This window comes from Ochotona princeps, chromosome 12 (genome assembly GCF_030435755.1).
Source record: "Ochotona princeps isolate mOchPri1 chromosome 12, mOchPri1.hap1, whole genome shotgun sequence".
Classification (NCBI taxonomy): domain Eukaryota; kingdom Metazoa; phylum Chordata; class Mammalia; order Lagomorpha; family Ochotonidae; genus Ochotona; species Ochotona princeps.
The window spans coordinates 26974469-26995839 of NC_080843.1; the positions used below are offsets into that span (position 1 = coordinate 26974469).

At 37.6% G+C, this 21371-nt stretch overlaps 1 pseudogene; it reads right to left on the reverse strand.

The window, feature by feature from the left end:
* The window catches only part of LOC131481591 (large ribosomal subunit protein eL33-like), an 81737-nt pseudogene extending 63766 nt beyond the window's left edge, over positions 1-17971 (reverse strand).
* Positions 17972-21371: the final 3400 nt, after the last annotated feature.

Genomic DNA, 21371 nt, shown 5'->3' on the forward strand with positions numbered 1-21371 from the left:
TGTGAACCCCAGTGGTAGAGGGTCCAGGCCTAGCCTGGGTTCTTGGACCCACCTACCTGGTAGGTACAGAGTCCATGAACCCAAGAGATGGGGATCTGACTGGGTCCATTTCACCTGGTCCATGTGCCCACCTATGAGAACTGGTTACCCACAGTGTAGAGGATGGAATGCTGGATGGCAGACTATGGTACACATAAAGAATGTGGTAGCCATTTGGGGGCTGCAGAGGACATCTGGCAGAGAATGGAGGACAGAACATATGGATATCTACCCTAACCAAATGATGACAGCAAATATCTGGGCAAATGGAGACTCGAAGGTTGACTGTGTCACCCAATAGACATTGGAAGGGATTCCCCATACATAGATTGGCGAAATCAACAGCATTTCAGAACTATTGCACCAACTTGGGCAGAACTTTCGGAGCATGCACCATATTGTGACCCTGGACTGACATCAATTGACCATTCTCCATAATCCAGTACTGGGATGGTTGGGAAGCTGGGTTTGGCTTCTCCCCTTACCTCCCCTCCCTCCCCAGAAGTGAAAAGAAATAGAAATTTGGAAACCATGATCATACCCACTTCTCCTTAGTCCTAGATCCTTTCTACCCTGATCAACTATATAGCCTTCACCTAAAATAATAATTTTTTAAAAGATTTATTTATCTTAATTGAAAGGCAGATATACAGAGAGGAGGAGAGACAGAGAGAAAGACCCTCTGTCTGGTGACTCACTGCCCAAGCGGCTGCAACAGCCATTCTGTGCCAATCCGAAGCCAGGAACCAGGAACCTCTTCCCGGTCTCCCACACGGGTGCAGGGTCCTAAGGCCTTGGGCTGTCCTTGACTGCTTTCCCAGGCTACAAGCAGGGAGCTGGGTGGGGGGTGGGGCCACCAGTATCAGAACCAGCACCTGGTGCATGCAAGGCACAGACTCCTGCCACCAGTCTAATGAGCCAGACCCTAAAATAATAAATTTTTTAAAAGTAAATGAAGGAAGAAGGGGCATAAATGGACATAAAGGAGAAAAAAAGCACATTATTTTCTTATAATAGCAGCTTTGAAATGCATGAAATCTTTTCTGCTTATACTTTTAATTTTAAAGAGAAAAAAATCAAAACAACATGATAATGGACACAAGGATAAATATGTGGACCAATGGAAAATTAGAAACCTCAGAAAGTAATCTATGCATCTACAACCAATTAATTTTTGCCAAGCAAGGTAAAATCATTCCCTGAAGAAAGCACATTCTCAACAAATGATGTTGGAAAAATTGGGTTTTCACAATTATAAGTTTGAACCAAACTCTTACCTTACACCCTGGACTAAAATCAACTCATTGTGGACCAAACTTCTAAGCTTATGACCCGAAGCCATCAAATTAGTAGAGGAAAGAAGAGGGGCGTTGTTGCAAGATATTGACCTAAGCAAAGGCTTCTGGGAAGAGATCCCAGAAACACGGGCAACAAAAGCAAAACCAGGCAAGTGGTATTGTATCAATCTTGGAAGCTCCTGTGCAGCAAAGGAAATAAAGTGAAGAGGCAGCCAACAGAGTGTGCAGAACACATTTGCCAACTATGCATCTGACAGAGATTTGATATCCGGAATATATAAGGGCCTTGGTAGACTTAACAGTAAAATAAACAAGGCATTTAAGAAAATCACGAACGATTTGAACAGGAGTGTTTTAAAGAAGGAAATAAACATGGCCAACACACTTGAAAAATTATGCAGGATCACTAGCCATGAGGAAAATATAAGTAAAAACCACAATTAGTCCATCTCACCCCAACAATTAGATTCAGTAGGTCACCTGCCATTATTAAAATCTCCCAAGATAGTCATCAGATGAAAAATTAGAAGCCTAGACACAAGACAGAAGACAAGAAAAGTTTTACAGATTTCTTTTCTCTTTATAAATGTTTCCAGAGCCCGGCGCAATGTCATAGCGGTTAAAGTCCTCGCCTTTCGTGCTCTGGGATTCCATATGGTCACCAGTTCTCGTCCTGGTAGCCCCACTTCCCATCCAACTCCCAGCTTGTGGCCTGGGAAGGCAGTTGAGGACGGCCCAAAGCCTTGGGACCCTGCACCCTCCTGGGAGGCCTGGAGGAGGCTCCTGGCTTCAGATTGGCTCGGCTCCGGCCAATGTGGCTGCTTGGGGAATGAACCATCAGACAGAGGGTTTTCCTCTCTGTTTCTCCTCTCTGTATATCTGACTTCGCGATAAAAATAAATAAATCTTTAAAACTAAATAAATAAATAAATATTTCCAAAATTCTACATTATATGAGAATTGTCATATCCTTTGCATTTTTTTAATTTAAAAAAACTTTTAATTCCTTAGAACATCTAAAAATTTAATTTGCAAATAAAATGTACACATAAGAGTTTTAATGACAGGCCAACTTCTCTAATGAAGGCCTTAAAATTAATTACTATGGCCAAAATTTAATCCTGCCAGAAAATATTTCCCACAAATGTTTTGACACATGTTCGTGCCTAACTCACCTATGTAAAACCAAAAGTGAGTCTCCCAGGAATTACTGAAAGGTGTAAAATGCTCTTGATAATGCATAATTTAACGTAGCCAAAGGTAGGGAGTATACAAGGCTGGTAATCACTTAAATTCTTTATGTAGCATACCAACAAAAGGCACTAAGTAATAACAGCTGCTTTGAAATTATAATAAAGTGTTTATTAACTTTACATATTAAAGAGAATGAAGAATGATCCGTTTAGTCAAGTATTTTAACACTGGGTAGTAAAGTTAGTAACAGAAAAACACGGAAGGACCCAAGGACGGAATAATGCTGGTAGTGATGACCACAGACTGTACTGTCTGCTGTGACGATGAAAGCCTTAGAAACATCTCCAACAACCGCAGACAACGTCCGACCTCTGTGCCTACTCTCTCGTCGGATTCATGATGAGTTAGCAGGTATCCTAATTGAGTCTGTTGTTGCAGGAGCTCAGGATTAAAAAAATACATATATACTACTATATTATGAAAAAGGCCTGGGAGAAAAAAAGGCATTCTCTTTATTGTTGTTTGTGTCATCATATGGGGTCTGTAATATTCATTCATTGTTACATTATCTTTTATTAAAAAAATATTTATTTATTTTTATTACAAAGTCAGATATACAGAAAGGAGGAGAGACAGAGAGGAAGATCTTCCGTCCGATGATTCACTCTCCAAGTGACTGCAATTGCGAGTGCTGCGCCGATCCGGAGCCAGGAGCCAGAACCTCCTCCAGGTCTCCCACGTGGATGCAGGGTTCCAAGCCTTTGGGCCGTCCTCGACTGCTTTCCCAGCACAAGCAGAGAGCTGGATGGGAAGTGGAGTTGCCGGGATTAGAACCGGCACCCATGTGGGATCCTGGCATGATCAAGGCAAGGACTTTAGCCACTAGGTCACAGCGCCGGGCCCCTTTTTTACATTATCTTTAACATATAAATCCAGAGGCTCCAATAATGCATTTCAACTACTAGTTCTTAAATGCTCAAAATCTGCCACAGAGTTATGTACCATAAACTGCTATGCTATCATTCCTTACATAGAAATTTCATAAACCAACCAAATTATGATTATATCCCCATTCTTGAGTTTTCTAATTTTTTTTACTGTACTTAACTGAATATCTTAAAATATTTTAAATATACTAAAGTGCAAATTCAACTACTGGATAGACATCCAAAAGAAATTAGATATCTGCACTCCCATGTGAATTGCAGCACTATTAATATCAGCAATGATATGGAACCAACCTAGGAGTCCTTTCACAAATGAATAAAGGCATTGTGGTATAGCTACACAATAGGATGCTACTGGCCATTAAAAAGATACAATTCTTTCTTTGCAGCAACATGATGGAACTAGAACCTTATGTTAAGTGAAATATGTCAAGTCCAAACAGATAAGCAGCAAATACGGTCACTTGTAAATAGAAGCTAAAAAGCTGTTTTAAAAGAAGAGGAGAATATCATTTATCTAATCCTGGGACGGGGCTAAGGGTGTGTTTTACATGTGCAGTAGTAAGACTGGGAGGAATACTTTCTGTTTCTGTGGCATCGTAGGATAACTATTGTGAACAATAGTTAGTTATATCTCTCACCATAGTAAGCCCAGAAGATACGAAGCATTTCCAACACAAAGAAATGCCAAATGACATCATTTAAAGTACCCTAACACAGTCATTGCACATTGTATACAAACACTGAAATGTCACACAATACTCTATAATCAAGTACAGTTATGTGTCAATTAAAAAAATTAAATATCTGTTCTTGCTAGTATTCCCGGTTTGGAAGAGATGGAGACAAAGAACGTTCATTGCGTATGTGCAAGGCTCATTTTAAATTATGTGTGAGCATAGCACGTATTCTATGGAATACTTCAAAAATCTAGATTTGAAGTCAGATTTATTATGAAAAACAGCAATACTGAAGAAACACCAAAATGTTTAAAAATGAAAGTTCTAGAGTGGACAGTATTGAGAAATTAAAGTTAGCATGTTACATGCTAATTTAGAAAATAATAATCCCTTGAAAAATTATTTAATTTGTTAGATGATCCTTCAATTCTCTCTTAAATAAAACAAATATAGGTATTACTTAAACTTTATCTTAAGGCACAAATATCATGAAGATATTTTAGGAGAAAAATAACATTGTTCTCCACAAATTGACCTGAGGTTTATATTAGTACAGAAATGATCTCCTTCCAATACATCGTTAAAGTTGCTGGGTCAGAATCATTTTTACTGATGGTATAATTTCCAAACGTTGCCCACTGACCCCTCAGACCCACATGTGAATCTTCAATCCCATTTAAATGTGAAAAATCCAAGCGCAGCAATTACCAGGAATACCTCCTAAATATCTGTTCAGAATGAATAGTATCTTTATCTGCATTCAACTTAGACAGTCACTCTTTTTGACCTCTTTTTTTTATTGCATTTCATTTTATGACATCGTTTTATCGGGTCTGATGTTCCCCCAACCTCTCCCCGTGCCCTCCTCCCATGGTGGATTGCTCCACCTTATTGCAGTATTATAGTTCAAATCTAATCATAATTCTTTCATTGCAAGCATGTACCATGCATAGAGTCCAGCATCTTATTGTCCAGCTCTATTCAACAGTTTCTTGGGGAGACCATCTCTGGTCTAAAGGCAGAGCTGGCAGAATATCGTTCCGACCAATTAAAAGCCATAACAACATCAACAGTAGTTTACAACATTATGGGGTTAATTGACATGTTATTGAGTGACTGATATGTTAGAAAATGCAGGTTCTTAACCACATTCTGTGACTGCTTCATTAACATTTCAATTTTAGTTTACATACAGCTGGCTTCTATCCACCTCAAAATGGCCATAGGATACTATTCAGCTGTCTCATGTCTATTTTCATTTTTGTATTTAGCAGTTTATTCTATTGAAGCATAATTTTTTACTGAACTAGGCAGATTTTAGGATAGTCCAAACTGGCTTATAGCTTTAACAAGGCATATTGAGGCACAGAACAATTTTAGGAGGGGTAAGCTAAGCATGGGGTCCGGCACGATAGTGTAGTGGTTAAAGTCCTCACTTTGCACTCGCTGGGATCCCATATGGGCACCAATTCTAATCCTGGCAGCCCCGCTTCCCATCCAGCTCCCTGCTTGTGGCCTGGGAAAGCAGTCAAGGATGGCCCAAAGGCTTGGAACCCTGAACCCTTGTGGGAGAACCAGAAGAGCTCCTGGCTCCTGGCTTCGGATTGGCTCAGCTCTAGCCATTGTGGCCGCTTGGGGAGTGAACCATCGGAGGGAAGATCTTCCTCTCTGTCTCTCCTCCTCTCTGTACATCTGCCTTTCCAACAAAAATAAATAAATCTTAAAAAAAAAAAAAAGCTAAGCATGGAAATTTAGGAAAAGGATGGTCCTTAAAAGTCTTTACCTGGGCCTACCGATGCAATGTCCCAGTGGTTAAAGTCCTCACCTTGCATCCACCAGGATCCCATATGGGCACCGGTTCATATCCCAGCTGCTCTACTCCCCATCCAGCTCCCTGCCTGTGCCCTGGGAAAGCAGAAGAGGAAGGACCAAAGCTTTGGAACCCTGCCCCCACGTGGGAGACCCAGAGAAGCTCCTGGTTCGTGGCCTTAGATTGGCTTTGCTCCAGCCATTGCAGCCTCTTGGGGAGTGAACCACCAGACAGAAGACTTTTGTCTCTGCTTCTCTCTATAAATCTGCCTTTCCAATTAAAATAAATAAATCTTTAAAAAAAATGACAACAACAACTTTACCTGGTGGCAGGCATTTTGCCTAGTGATTAAGACTAAAACATTTGACAGGATATCCACAACACATACTGGGTCCCCTATCTGAATCCAGGTTCCTGCTAACATAGACCCTGGGAGGCAGTCGTGTGGCTGAAGTCGTTAGACTCCTGACATCAGCATTGAGTTCCCAGAACCTGTCCCAGCCCCAGCTGGTGCAAACATTTTGCAGGTGAAGCAGCAGATGAACTCTCTCTCACTCTATGACTCTCACTTTCTCCATTCTTTCTTTCTGTTTCTGTCAAATAATTTCTGTCAAATTCTTTCCTAAATTTAAAAATGAACTCTTCAACTGTATAAGGAAGTAGCATCTGTTAATATATGCGAAGAGAGAAGTACCTTTGAATGCCATTGGATGACATTATATAATGCATTTACAGTTAGTTTCACCAAGCGACAAGATATATGGAAGAAAATGCAGCCACATATCAAATGATTTATTTACTTTTTGTATACTTTTTGGTTAATCTCATAATACCTGGAACACTGGCGCCTCACCATCCACTCCTTATCTGGGGAGGCTTCCTGCATTCCCTCCTCCCCTGACTCCTCAACAAGTCTGCCCACCTGACTTCCTGGGGGCATTGCCTCCTGTGCTTAGTCAACAGACACAGGCTACAGCTGTTGTCTCTGTCTTCACATTGACTTGCACAGAAATACTAGCCATTCACTTATCTCATAGCTGTTTTTCAAATGTTTATTTATTTATTTGAAAGAGCTACAGAGAGCGCTAGTGAGAGACACACACACATACAGAGAGAGAGAGAGAGGAGAGAGAGAGAGAGAGAGAGAGAGGGAGAGAGGGAGAGAGGTCTTCCATCCATTGTTTCACTTCCCCAAATGGCTGCAGTTGCCAGAGCTGGGCCAGTCCAAATGCAGGAGCCAGGAATTTCCTCCAGATCTCCCATGTCAACACAGGGGCCCAAAACCTTGGGCCATCCTCCGCTGTTTTCTGAGATCATAAGCAGATAACTGAATCAGAAGTGAAGCATCTGGGATTCCAACGGGCTTGCATACTGGATGCCACGACCGCAGGTAGAAGACTAGCCTGACATTGCCACAAGAGCCCCGCTCAGGGAGTTCTTCTAATGCTCTTCTTACTGTGAAGATAGAAAAGCAAAAGAAGACATCATCTTCCATTTCATTTGAAATTTATAAAGTTATGTAGACTAGGGGAAAGCAGAAAGAAAATAGAGATGTCAGTGGTGTTGATGGCATTTGTTTCCTATCTTCTTGCATTCGTTATATATTTATTAGAATATGTCTTGTTTTCATAGCAGAAAGTGGTAAATCACAAAAGGAATTTCTTTTTCTAAGTTTTTTTGTTCTTGAGATCTCTTCAGAATATAAGAATGAGGTTTTAAGTGGGAAAACTAAATGAGATAGCCACAAATCAAAAGCAAATGACCACCAAAAAAATTTTGGTGACATAAATCTTGTGTCAGTATTTCAAGCAAAATATAGATTGAAGTGTCTCACAAACACAAAAGATATGCGAGTTCTCCCCCACTTATTACAGCATGATTCACAATAACCAACAAAGGGAATCAGCCTAGGTGTCCATCAGTAGGTGAATGGATGCAGAAAATGTGCCTATGCATGACAGAATGTCATTAGGTATAACAAAGAATGAAATCATATCATTTTTGGCAAAAGGGATGAATCCAGAGAACAGGGTATGAAGTGAAATAAGTCAGACTTACAAACAACCACCTGATCTCTCTCATGCGTGAAATCCAAGGAAGCAGCCCCCACCCCCCCGGAAGTAGAATTGGAATGTCAGCAGAGACTCCAGATGGAGAGTGTAGGTTGAGGGGTGGGTTGGGGGAGGACACTGAAAGCTACAGAGAGGCAAGAGCAGAACGCTCTCCTGTTCTGGCACGCAGGAAGGAAGTGATGGTTAACAATATTGTATGTTGAACATTTCAAAATTGCTAAAGATTTTGAATGTTCTTACCACAAAAATGGTATGTTAAATACCCTATTCCAATTACAACACATTATGTATATATTGAAACATCAACAGTATTCTATACATGTGTATTATATGTCAATTAAAACAAAATTTTAAAATAAATAAAGGGGTTTATAATAGAATTCCTTTAAAGTCTTTTTGCATTTTAATATTGCATCTTATGGAATTCAGTGTGGTAACTCAATAGCACCTTCAACCTTTTGAAAATTTAAAAACTTTTGTCCCTAGTTAATAATTATACATATATATTGTGATAAATTTGACATTTCAATAAATGTATGCAATATGCACTGACACAATCAAGGTAATTAACATTTCCCTTTAAATTCTTAACAATGTCATGAAATCAATTTGTTTGAAAATGGAAAGCACTTTCTAGCTTTAGAAGACACAGAACTATAAAAGGTATAGTCACATTTGTTCCTTAATGGAAAAATTTTAAAAATTATATTTGTATTTTTTACATGTATACTAGCTACTTTCGCAAGGTTTTTTCTATCAATATTTTATTTTTTCTTTGTTTAACAATATGCATAGTGTAATGTGTGTCACTTCGCTCAATTTAACTGTTCTATGATGTGTTCATATTGCAAAACATCAGGCTGTACATAATAACTATGTACTACTTTACTTAATAATTAAACAAATAAATGCATGTTGACCTGATTTCTTCATTTTTCTAAATAATGAGCTCCATCCCTAAGCATGGCTAAGCAGAGAAGCATGTGTTCTGTCATGTTAGATCATCCATCAGTTTATGCTGTCCCCACATGAAAAGTTTATTTATCTGCCCAAGAACAAAAGGCTCGGGGGATGCCTGAAAGAAATTCTTGTCACGGAAATAAGCACATTTGGGAATTTCTATGCTTAATCAGGAGCCTGAATTTTTTTATCCAGTTATTAATTCCATGGGTACCTAATCTGAAAGCCTTCACTGATAAATTGGCATTGTTCCCCACCTGAGTCTATAAGTTAGCGGTACCTTTGAACACTGATCTGTCACTGCTTTGGAATATCTGATAATACCATAGGGATAACTTGCAAAGGGAAATCAAAATCAGAAGATTGCTTGTAACATTCACAAAACATTTGGCAAAATAATATTTAAAAGCATTATACTGGGGTCCTGTTGAGATTTGCTAATTGGGGATATTTGCCCCCTGAATCAGACCACCAAATGTCCAAGGAACCCACAATCTCAGATGTTCAGAGCAATAGGAAGCAAATTTCCTACTGAGATTACAGTCGCCTTGCTGGCTAAGTGTGCCTGGAGAGGTGTGAGGCATCTTCATTATCATTTCTTTATTTAGCAATTGTGGCCTGAACATATCTGAGTACAACAAAGTTTTGCTAGATTTCTTTTTGTTTACCAGTATTGGTTCCTGTAACTCATGTTTCCTTATCCTGTTGCCAGAGACCTGGTGATTATTTTCCAAATCCCTTTGGTAGAGTAGCTTGTATGCTATTTTTTAGTTAACTAGTAACTTTTATCCACCTGCTTGCTCTGCCAAAATCATGGCGTAAGTTGCCCAGTAAATTTCAATCAAGTGTGCATTGGTTCATCTTGCCTTTGCATCCCCTGTATCCCAAATTTCTTCTTGGAATGGGTATCATGCCTCAAGTCTAGGTCCCCACTGAGAGGGACCCCTCAGCGGGGTCCAGCTCTATGGTTCAATGGCTACATCTTTACCTCACAAGCACCAGGTTCACATATGGAGATTTGTTCATGTCCTGGCTGTTCCACTTCCCATCCAGTTCCTTGTTTAAGGCTTGGGAAAGCAGCTCAGGACCCTGCACTTGCATGGATGATCCAGAAGACGTTCGTGACTCCTGGCTTCAGATCAGCTCAGTTCCAGCCATTATAGTTATTGGGAGAGTGAACTAGCAGCTGAAAGATCTTTCTCTGTCTCTCCTCTCCATAATTCTGATATGCCTTCATAATAAAAATAACTAAATCTTAAAAATAAAGAAGGAGAAAGAGGAGAAACAAGAGGAGAGGGAGAAGGAGGAGGAGGAGGAGAAGTATTATATGGATAAATACTAGTCTAGAGAAAATGGGCAGGATATTTTTTGAAGATTTTTATTTTTAATTGTAAAGGAAGATTTACATAGAAGAGAGACAGAGAAAGATCTTCCATCTGTTGGTTTGTTCTCCAAATGGTTATAATGGCTATAGTGGCTGGAACTGAGCTGATCTGAAGCCAGGAGCCAGGAGCTTCCTCCAGGTCTCCCATGTGGTTGCAGGGTCCCAAGGCCTTAGACCATCATCTCCTGCTTTCCAAAGCGACAAGCAAGGAGCAGGATTGGAATTAAAGCTATCAGAACACAAACCTGCATCCTTATAAGATGTGGGCTCTTGCAGTTAGAGGATTAGCTAATTGAGTTATAGTGCCAGTCCCCAGTCAGAATCTTAAAAAGAAAGAATGATGACTAAAGAATGATAAGAGCTATTTAGAGCAATTGAACTTTGGGAAAAATGACTTTATGATTACACAACACAGTCAAACAAGTAACAAAGGAGATAACGTCTTTTATATTAGTCTGAAAATTATACCAATTATAATAAACCCTTGATTTGATCTTATATATACCAAGAGTTGGAATATAGGTATACATATGGAATTATAATATATTGTAATATATATAGTTACTTTCTAAAGCTGATATCATAACAAAATAATTTTCTTCTGACTATATGCTGTTTTGGTGAGTATTAAGTGTTTTTTAAAGATATTAATTTTTCATACAGTACAAAGAATATATTCTTGAACAAATCTTAACAAATGGTACATTTTCGGGGAAGAAATCATATGCTAAATTCTAAGTTCTGCTCTTGATATTTTGTAATCACCATCACCTCTCAGCACTTCCCCCAGAGTTCTCACTTGTCCTCTAACAAAGAAAAGGGATTCAAGAACTTCTACAAAACCACACATGAATAATGTGTTTTGGAGCAGTTAGAAAAAAACATAAAAAAGAGGCTAAAAAATAATGTAAGGGAGATTCAAAATGAAGAGGAATGAGATGAGAGGAAAAAGTAAATATATAAAATGTATGCATTGCATAGAATATGACTTATGTACTGTGTCAATGAAATTATCTTAGCACAGTCATGACTATCTTGGACATGGGAGCTAGAAATAAAGAAGATGTGTATCACTCTCAACTTGTTGTGATACCACACAAATATGAGTATTTTGCTTACATTAACTTACTCAATTTACTCTTTCTGTAAAGGATGACTTCTGCCTTCCCACCTCCTCAGGAGCCAGTCCTTCCAGAAAAGTCCACATTAAGCTTCAGCTCCTGGAGACTTGATTGTTTCTTTTGCGATGACCTAAATTCCTAAGTTTTTATTTTTTATTATGAACACAATGTTCTACTGCCAGCTGTATGTTATTTGAATGATTGTAAGATATCTGTAAGTTCCTTTTTTATAGGGCAAGATCACTTGAATTGTGATCACATTGACTTATACATTATATAAAATATAAAAGGCACAGAAGAAATGTTTCCTAGAATGAATAACAGAATATATATTGTGCAGGAGAAGGAATAAATGAATTGATTGATGTAATTTTGGAGCATATTCTTTCATCTTTCAAACTAGCTGAATTTTTTAGTAAGCAGTCTTCTTACATTTTTACAATATTCTTACATTTTTATTTATGATAAATATTAAGTGTAAATCCCTGTTGACTTTTTCTGTATTTACCTCTTTTATCAATCACCACAAAAACAAAATGTAAAGGAAAATCCCAGATTTATCTTCTACCATTTAGGTAAATATAATTGATGCACTTTGTTCATTGAAGGTTTATTGCTAAGCAATCAGGCCCATGCCAAGGTAATTTTGCCCTGGGGAGTAACTTTTTCCTGTTCTTATTACAGTCCTAATTTCATTTTTATGTAAATAATTTAACATGTATGAAATTCAATAAAATAGCTAGCCAACTTAAATCTCACAAATTAGTGAAGAAGGTTCTTAAATCTCTTCCTAGGCAAAATTTACATGGAACACCAACTGCCAAAACTTCAATAACATAGTCACAGGAGAGCATTTTCTCTATTACCTAAAAGTTATTTCTAGCACTTTGCCTAATGATTAAATAAAGCATTCTTGAGCCCTGTTAAGATAAACAAAGTATGTATCTATATAAGAAAGGAATAATGTAGTAAAACCTTATTGTAGTGACTTAAATGTGTATATATATGTACATATATATACATATATATATAATCCAACCTCCAGATTGAAGCAGTATTTTAGAATAAAAGATAGAAAGAATTTAGCTAGTAATTTTGACAGTACCTTAGACCAATCATCAAATGTGAACATTGATTAAGTCCCCTTACACGTGGAAGAAAAGTATTGCAAAATTTTTCTCAAATGAAGTATACTATCTCTTAGTTGTGAAATGTGATGCTTTCATTAACCAGTCAGTACCTGCAAACCAAGGTCATCTCTGCAACTGTGCCAAATAGAACTGGAAATGGAATTCCCTCCTGTGTGTGCCATTAAGAGAGCCTTGGGAGAAATGAAATATTTCAAATCTAAACTCAGTTTTTCTCTTAATTAACATTCAGTCTATTTTTTTAGGTTTGTATATTTCTTTTTATTTTCTTTTTTTATTATTTATTATTTTTAATTCATTAATTACATTGTATTATGTGATACAGTTTCATAGGTACTTGGGTTCTCCCCACCCCTCCCCAAACCCTCCTACCATGGTGGATTCCTCCACCTTGTTGCATAACCACAGCTCAAGTTCAGTTAAGATTCCCCCATTGCAAGCGTATACCATTCAGTCTATTTTAAGACACAAAAATAAAATTTACTTTTACACAGAGCTAAATCTCAGTATTAGTTGTTCAATCACAAAATATGATAATTCCACTTACATATATAAAAATTAACTGTGTAAAGATGGGCCAGTGGTATTTTTTATTTAATTTTATTCTTACTTGAAAGGAAAGAGACAGAGATATTTCATCCGCTGATTCACTTCCCAAATGGCCACAATGGCTGGAACTGAGCTGGTCCAAAGTCAGGAGCCACTAGCCTCCCAGGGGTCACCTATGTGAGTGCCAGAGTCCAAAGACTTGGGCCATCCCCAGCTGCTTTCCCAGACCATAAACAGGGAGCTGGATAGGAGGTGGGACAGCCAGGAAACGAACAAACATCTGTTTGGAAGACCAATGCCAAGACAGAAGCCTAGCCTACCTCACCACAGCACAGGCCTCAGGGTCAGTAGGATTTTAAAACTAGCCATAAAGTACTGCTGTGCATTTTTTAGTGAGAATTAGTTTAAATACAGTTGTTATATTTTAAGTGAACCCTTAATCTTCCTACTTTTATCAAAAGTAAATTTTACATAAACAAGCATAATATGTTTTGGTCTTTGGCTTATTTTGAACACCATTTGAGCAAAATAACAAGGGCTGGGCTGGGTGCCAGAGCTGGACGCTGGGGACTCCATGCAGGTTTCCCGCATGCATGGAAAGAACCAAACTACTGGAGCCACTGCCTGCTCTTCGCCAGGCACTGCCTGCGTTAGCAAAAAGCCAAATTTAGGAGCTGGAGTAATCCAGTGTAGAACGTGGGCATCTTATGCTAAGCCCAACAGCTGTCCCCTTAGATTCAATCCAAAACACCTTTGAGGTAACTGAGCTGAGAAGATAGTTCACCAAATTCATGCAGCTTGCAAACTACAATTCAACTCAAACCCAGGATGGTGACGTCAAATGCATCATTCATTTACCATTTACTTGTGTGATTACAGCTTTAAACTTGAAGTGAAGACCAATATTTACATGGCACCTGATGGGCTGTTCTAGAATTTAAAAAACAAACAAACAATGAAATCCATAATAAAATTGTTGAAAGCAGATATTTTTAGATTAAAGAAAGAACTGTTGTGTTGGATAAGCTGAGAAGAAATGCAAAGAAGATACAAAGGAAAATGAAATATTCCTGTGTGTTCTGACTTTTCCTGTGTGGATCTTTAATTCTGGTTCCTGCAAAACGTTGTTTTACATTTTAATAATTTTCATGTTTACCATATTGAAATCAAATAATGTTTGTTTGCCACAGGTATATTTGGCTTGCTATTTGTTCATGCATTTATTGAGCTTTTGCTGAATCCTGCCTATATATGAATTGTTTTCTTTGGCCTGGGGATTAACAAATACATAAAAAAGTATTTCTTGCTGTAAGAGCATGTAACCCATTAACAAAAGAGAGAATTTACCAATGAGTATGTTTTTGTTTTGTATTGATTACAAAACCAAACCCAAACAAAGCAAAAACTCATTTTTCTGCACTTACCTTTTGTTAAGTCTGTGAGGGTACAGCATCACAGAGATTCTGTAGCCAATGCCCTTCCCACAAGTTGCTTCATAGGTTAGCACGAAACAGACCATGGTTGCCATGATTGCCTTTCTCCAGGTTATTCTTGTTTGGTTAGGCCTGAGCCAGGAACCACTATGCTATTCTTTGCCTTTTCCACACAAGCACATCTTTTGCTCAAGTAGAATTCAATTTCTTCTTGAGCATAAGCATCTTCAATTTTCAGAGGAACCATGTGCTCCCTTTGGTTCTGAAAATCTGCATATAAACCAACGAAGATGGCCTTGTGCCACCATCTTCCAGATATACTTCTTTTCTAGAAGTTCCATTCCTACTAGTCTTCCACAGGATTTCAGGTAGTGTAGTGGAAAGAGTGAAATAACAATATTTTAATCCACATTGCTGTTAAAAGTTTAATGCTCCACTAAATAAAAAGTTCAACAAATATTAAAATAATCAAATGTCAATTTCAGTTACATACAGTAAATTTTATCATCAGATCTTTTTTCTTTTTTTTAATTTATTTTATTTTATTGTATAGTTGTTGACAATCTTTACATAGTTAATTATGGTTAACAAAAAAAAGGTTCAGGGGGATAGGGAAGTGGGTAATACTATTATGTCCATATTGTTTCCATCGTGTATCTGAGGCAAAGGGGGATATTGTGGAAGAAGCCCCACCCAGTTTCGCGCCCACCCCGAGTCCCGGATGTGGGGCATGCTCTGAGATATTTGCTCAAGTGGTTTTAATAGTTCTCCAGTTATGAATCGCTGCCAGTTTCGCTCGATGAGGTCATCCACTGATTGATATGGTCCATCATAAAGTTTCCGTTTGCCCCATATTTCGCTGCCAACATATAGCTGATATGAATGATTGACCTGTTCTGTCTTCTGTCTTTTTTTGGTTAGAGTTCTGAGTCCAGCAGTTCGATTAGGGAGCTCTCCAAAAAAACTTTGAGGTATTCCCAGACTAGTTTCTTGTATGTTCTAGCAAGCACAGGGCCCGGCACAGTCCATCACCCCGATCAGCTTATCATCAGATCTTTAAAGTTGTAAATATATCATTCTTAGCCAATTGTTTCACAAATCCACACATTTCCACAATCTTTGTGAATTCCCCCACACGTATCTTTGGCAAAGGAACTCACGGCATGCAAATACCGCCCATAAACCACTTATACTGGTTTTAAATACAAATAAAATGCAACAGTTAATTTTTAAGCTAGCTATAAATAGTCCTATATTATTAAACTATTAATCCTTAAGTAAGAACTAATGAATATAGAATATTCACCATAGAAAGAATTAAAAGCACTGATTTTATACAAGACTAATATTTTTCAAAGAATTATATATAATTATTCCCAAATCAACAGTGATTATAATTAAACATAAATCCACTTTATTTCTCTGTTATTTAACAATTATCCAAATGAAAAATAACAATGGATCTAATCCTGTTCTTTCAGAAAACAGAAGAAGTGTTAGAGATATTATTTACTCCTTAAAATGAATATTTACCTCAGTTGTGCAAAAATGTACATTTTTCAAATGATAGGTTGGTGAGAATGTGAGGAAAGTAGAACTCTTGCACACTGCTAATAGGAATGTAAATTATCCATTCACTTTGGAAAAACAGTCTGGAAATTTCTCCAAAAAGAAAAATAGAGTTACCGTAAGAGCCAGCAATGCCACTGCTAATCATGTAAACAAATGTAAGGAGACATATGTTCACTTGAGTATAGATGTGAATAGTAACATTAGTTATAATAGCCTCAAAATAAAAAAACAACCAAAAAATCCATCAGGTCACAAATGGATAAATGAGGATCGGAATAGCCGAACAATGGAATTTTATTCAGCCATACACAGGAATGAAGTGCTGATCCATGCTAAAACATTGATGAGTCTCAAAAATATTCTGCTAGATGATTTAGCCCCCTAAGACTATATGCATTAGAGGCTAACTAGGGTTGGGAAGCAACACTGTATTCATTAATGGCCATTTCCTACCTTCTGTTTTCTTACCCACTATAGTGATGATTGTGTAACTCCATGAAGATACGAATAATGTGTGCACTTTAAGTGAGCAAATATTATGGCATGTGACAAATTAGCTAAACTGAATGCATCAAATCAAGAAGGAAACAAGATAGATATAAGAAAATATATATCATTTATGCAAAATAAATATAAAATCATCAACTACTAACATTCATTACCAGCGTGGAATGGGAATTTTGTTGCAACTAAATTGTTATAGTACTAAAGACTAAACAAGTTGAGAAGGCGAAAATAATGAATTCATTCTACATATGTTATTCTCTCCACAATATCTGTTAATAAGAATGGTGTTATTAAGGCAGGTTGTAGCGTAACATCTCTTCAGGACAAGCCGAAAACTGATAGATCATGTTCTGTCCAAATTTCCTAAGCAAATATATATATACATATATATATATATATATATATATATGTATATATATATATATTCCAAAATATGCTGAAGAAGCTTCCATAATTTCTTATAACAGTTTCTCTTCATTTCACTATTTATTTTTACTTTTTATTTCAAGTGTTAAAAAGTGTTATTTTAATAAAGAATTGTTAATTTTTGTAATACCTTTTGTCTTATTGCTGCCTTAAATGAAGATTGTATGTTTTGACTCTTCTACTTGCTTTTCTGTAAAAAAATTTCATTTATCCATTTGGAAAAAAAAAAAAAACTTTCCAGTGCTATTTGACCTTAGATAATACCTCTTAAGAACAATAAGCTGTGGACTTTTCGTCCATCCAAGATTCACTCATTTCCTTAAAGTATAAAGAGTGTGTGTTACTTGGATGTTCTGGTTGTTATGAATCAGGTCTTCTATATTTCCTATATATAGGAAAAGAACACATCTAGGTTTTTAATAATATATAACCAAATTTTTCATTTCTCTATAAGGCAAATACAGTGCTTTTTCTATACTAGTTATTTGACATATTGATATTAATCCGCAAAGAAATTGGCATATATGCAAGGAAAAATAAATTGCTGATTTGATGTAGGGGGAACATATTTGGAAGAAATTTTCCTGTTCAAGGTAAAATATGTTTAAATCTTCTGACTGGAACCACTATGTTTCAGAAATTAGCCAAAATGACAAGCACAAATAGAAAGAGGAAAGATGCCTGCTGTATATTCTCCAGACCACATACATGCAAATCTATAGCAACAAATGTGGCATTGTAGACGTGAGAGTATTGGACGGTGTTCACCAAGGAATGTTCCATAGAGGAGAACCTGGCAAGACGAGAAGAGTCTGCAGTGTTATACCACATGCTGTTGGCATCCTTATAAAGAAGTTAAGGACAAGACTCTTGCCAAGAAAAAGAATGTGAATACTGACCACAGTGAAACTGTAAGAAATTAGATGACTTCCTGAACTGTGTGACATCAAATGACTGGAAAAGTAAGGAAAATGAAGGGTTTAAAGGCAACCATAGTGTGCCCAGAGAAATATCTCTGTAAGAACCAAAGTTAGGGCTCAGCATAGTAGCCTAGTGGCTAAAGTCCTTGCCTTTCATTCACCTTGGATCCTATATGGGATTGGTTCTAATCCCAGAAGCCCCACTTCCCATCCAGCTTCCTGCTTCTGGCCTGGAAAAGCAGTCAAGGACGGCCCAAAGCCTTGGAACCCTGCACCTTCGTGGGAGACCCAGAAGAAGCTCCTGGCTCCTGACTCCGGATCAGCTCAGCTCTAGCTGTTGCTGCCACTTGGAGAGTGAATCATCAGACAGAAGAACTTTTTCTCTGTCTCTCCTCCTCTCTGTATATCTGACTTTCCAATGAAAATAAAATAAATCTTTTTAAAAAAGAAAGACCAAAGTTAAAGAGTTAGACCTGCTTTATGTGCTGTATACAGCCTGTTGTATATGAATTCATGTACTTGAATTCATGAGTGATTAAAAGCCCTTACCCTGCCTCCATGACAACAAAAATTATAGAGTGTCAGAAATCAAGGATTTAAAACATCCTACATCCTGTGGTCTAGGTTGGCAAAGTGAAAGATCCTACCAGCTGCACATACACACACACACACACACACACACAATGGAAAAACTAGTGCTGATTTTAGTGGATGTCATAACATTAGCATTTTATTTATTTATTTAATATATTTTTCTATTATTTTATATATTTTCTCTATTATTTTTTTTTCTAAATCTTATGAGATATAGTCAAAATACTTTTTTTTTTAATTATTTATTATTTAACTTCAGTAATTACATTGTATTATGTGACACAGTTACATAGATACTTGGGTTCTCCCCACCCCTCCCCAAACCCTCTCACCATGGTGGATTCCTCCACCTTATTGCATAACCACAGCTCAAGTTCAGTTGAGATTTCCCCATTGCAAGCGTATACCAAACATAGAGTCCAGCATCTTATTTATTTTTATTTATTTTATGTAGTTTTGTGTATTTATTTTAGTTTTTGACAATAATACTAACATTCAAATCAACAGTTTCTGAAAATCTAGATCCAGTCAGTCTTACCCTTAGTTCACCACTCATATATCATTTTTCTGCACTATATGAAATATAATTGTAGGGATATTATTTTGCAAATGTTACATTTCAACACAATTGAGGTTTCGATAATTGTAGGTAAGAATTACCACAAATAGTGCAAAGCTATAGACAGAAGAACTTTATATCCTTCATTTATGAGATGCAATTTGTAACTTATTTGTGTATATACATATAATATATACTGTGTGTGTGTGTGTGTGTGTGTGTGTGTGTGTACACATTTTGTTTCCAGGGTAGATGTGGATGCTGCCTGGGAGACCCACATCCTGTAAGACAGTGCTTGAGTTCAAGCCCTAACTCCACACTTGATTCCATCTTCCTGCTAATGCACACCACAGAAAGGCAACAGATACTGAATGGCTCCAGAGTTTGGATCCCTGCCAACCACATGACAAATCTGGACTGAGTTCCTGACTCAGGTGTTGGCCTGGCTCAATCCTGAGTGTTGTAAACATGAGGAATCAATCAGCAGAAGGGGATCTCCGCTCTTCCTACCCAGCTATTAGCATTTCTACATTTTCAGCAAAGATATTTCAAATACATTTTAAAACTAGTTTTAACAGGTCTAATTTTTGTAAGAGAGCTGATTTTATGACTCTGGAGAATATGAGGAATCCAATATAGAGGCAGCCATCTCAATGGTGTGCCTACCCAACACCAAAGCACAGAATTTCGTCCCCTGTTCCACTCTTGGCTACACAAAGCCACCCACTGTGCTATAGAAGCTGTTACTATCGCATCATTCTTCCCCTAAGAAAGACTGATAAGAACAAAAGGTTGTGTTTACCTTTTGCTTTTAAACCATTAGAATACTTTCTAGTCTTCTAGAGTCAATGGTAGTTAACATTTTAGAGAACTATGAATGGCAGAATAGGTTGGATGACATTGGACTCTGGGCTTACTACACTAAAAATATCTTAAATTAAGTAACAAATGAAAGAGAATTTTGCTATGACCTTTGTGAGTGTTCCAGTCTAGCTGCAAATTTGCAAAATTGGCATCTGCATTTAGCTTCGGCTCAATGCGCCTTGAACTGCCTGGCAGCACCCTTGACCTGAGCAGAATATGGAAGATGTCCTATGGCAAAACGTGACAAGTGATGAAAGGAGTGAAAATCAGGCTCAAGTCCACTATGAAGAATGAGGAAGAGAAAGAGTGTCATCGCAGAAGGCAGCATTTGTGCAGCCCATTCCTCCTGTCAAGACATTTGTCTCGGTGAAGAAGACCTTCGAGTGACAGGCTCACGGGCGAGTTTCCCAGTCTGTCCAGAGAGGTACTCACCTCCCAAGAGGATATGTTCCAATTGCTAGGTCTTTATTCAGCAAGCACTTGATATAGCAAATGAAAGTTTGCTGTTAAATCTCATTCAGTCTTCAATTGTTAATATATGGCTTGTTAGAGTTATAAGTCTGTTTTGATTATCCTAAAATGCATGAAGTTATGTAAAATCTTGCTTGAATGGTATAAACTGCTAAATTTAAATATAATAATAGAAAATGAAGAATAAGCATGAAGTACATTTGTCCAAATCTAGATTAAGTGAATTTGTAGGGGGGACATTTAGCACAGCACCTTAAATCACTGTTTTAAGGTGTGTAATTCATTTCTGACCCAACTTTAATGTTGGCCCTCTGATTCTGCCACTGATGTGCCATTGCTATGGGAGACTCAGATGGCATTTTAGGCTCTTAGCTTCAGCCTGGCCCAGTCTTTCTGTTGTGGACCTGGGGAATGAACCAGCAGACAGATGATCTCTCTGTGTCAGTTTATCTGTCTCTGTTTCTCTTGCAAATAAAATGGAAATAATAAATATTATAAATTTAAATATGTTTTCTGATTTTCTCATGCCCAACACTCTGGCTGAGACCCATTTATGAGAATATATAGTTTGCAATTTGAACTCTGAATAAATGTGATGAGGTAAAGATGGAGAGTGTGACAGCTACAAACCCAGAGGAAGGAATGTTAGGAGGAGCAGGGATGGAGGAAGGGTTGTGGCTTACACAGGGCACATTTTGAGTGATGGTGGAAGTAGCTAGAAGCAGAAAAGAAAATGAGAGGATTTTTCTTAAGTTTGCCTTGTCATAACACCAAGTACACTCTTCCCCTAAGTCATGGAGAAATCAAAAGTAACCTGAAACAA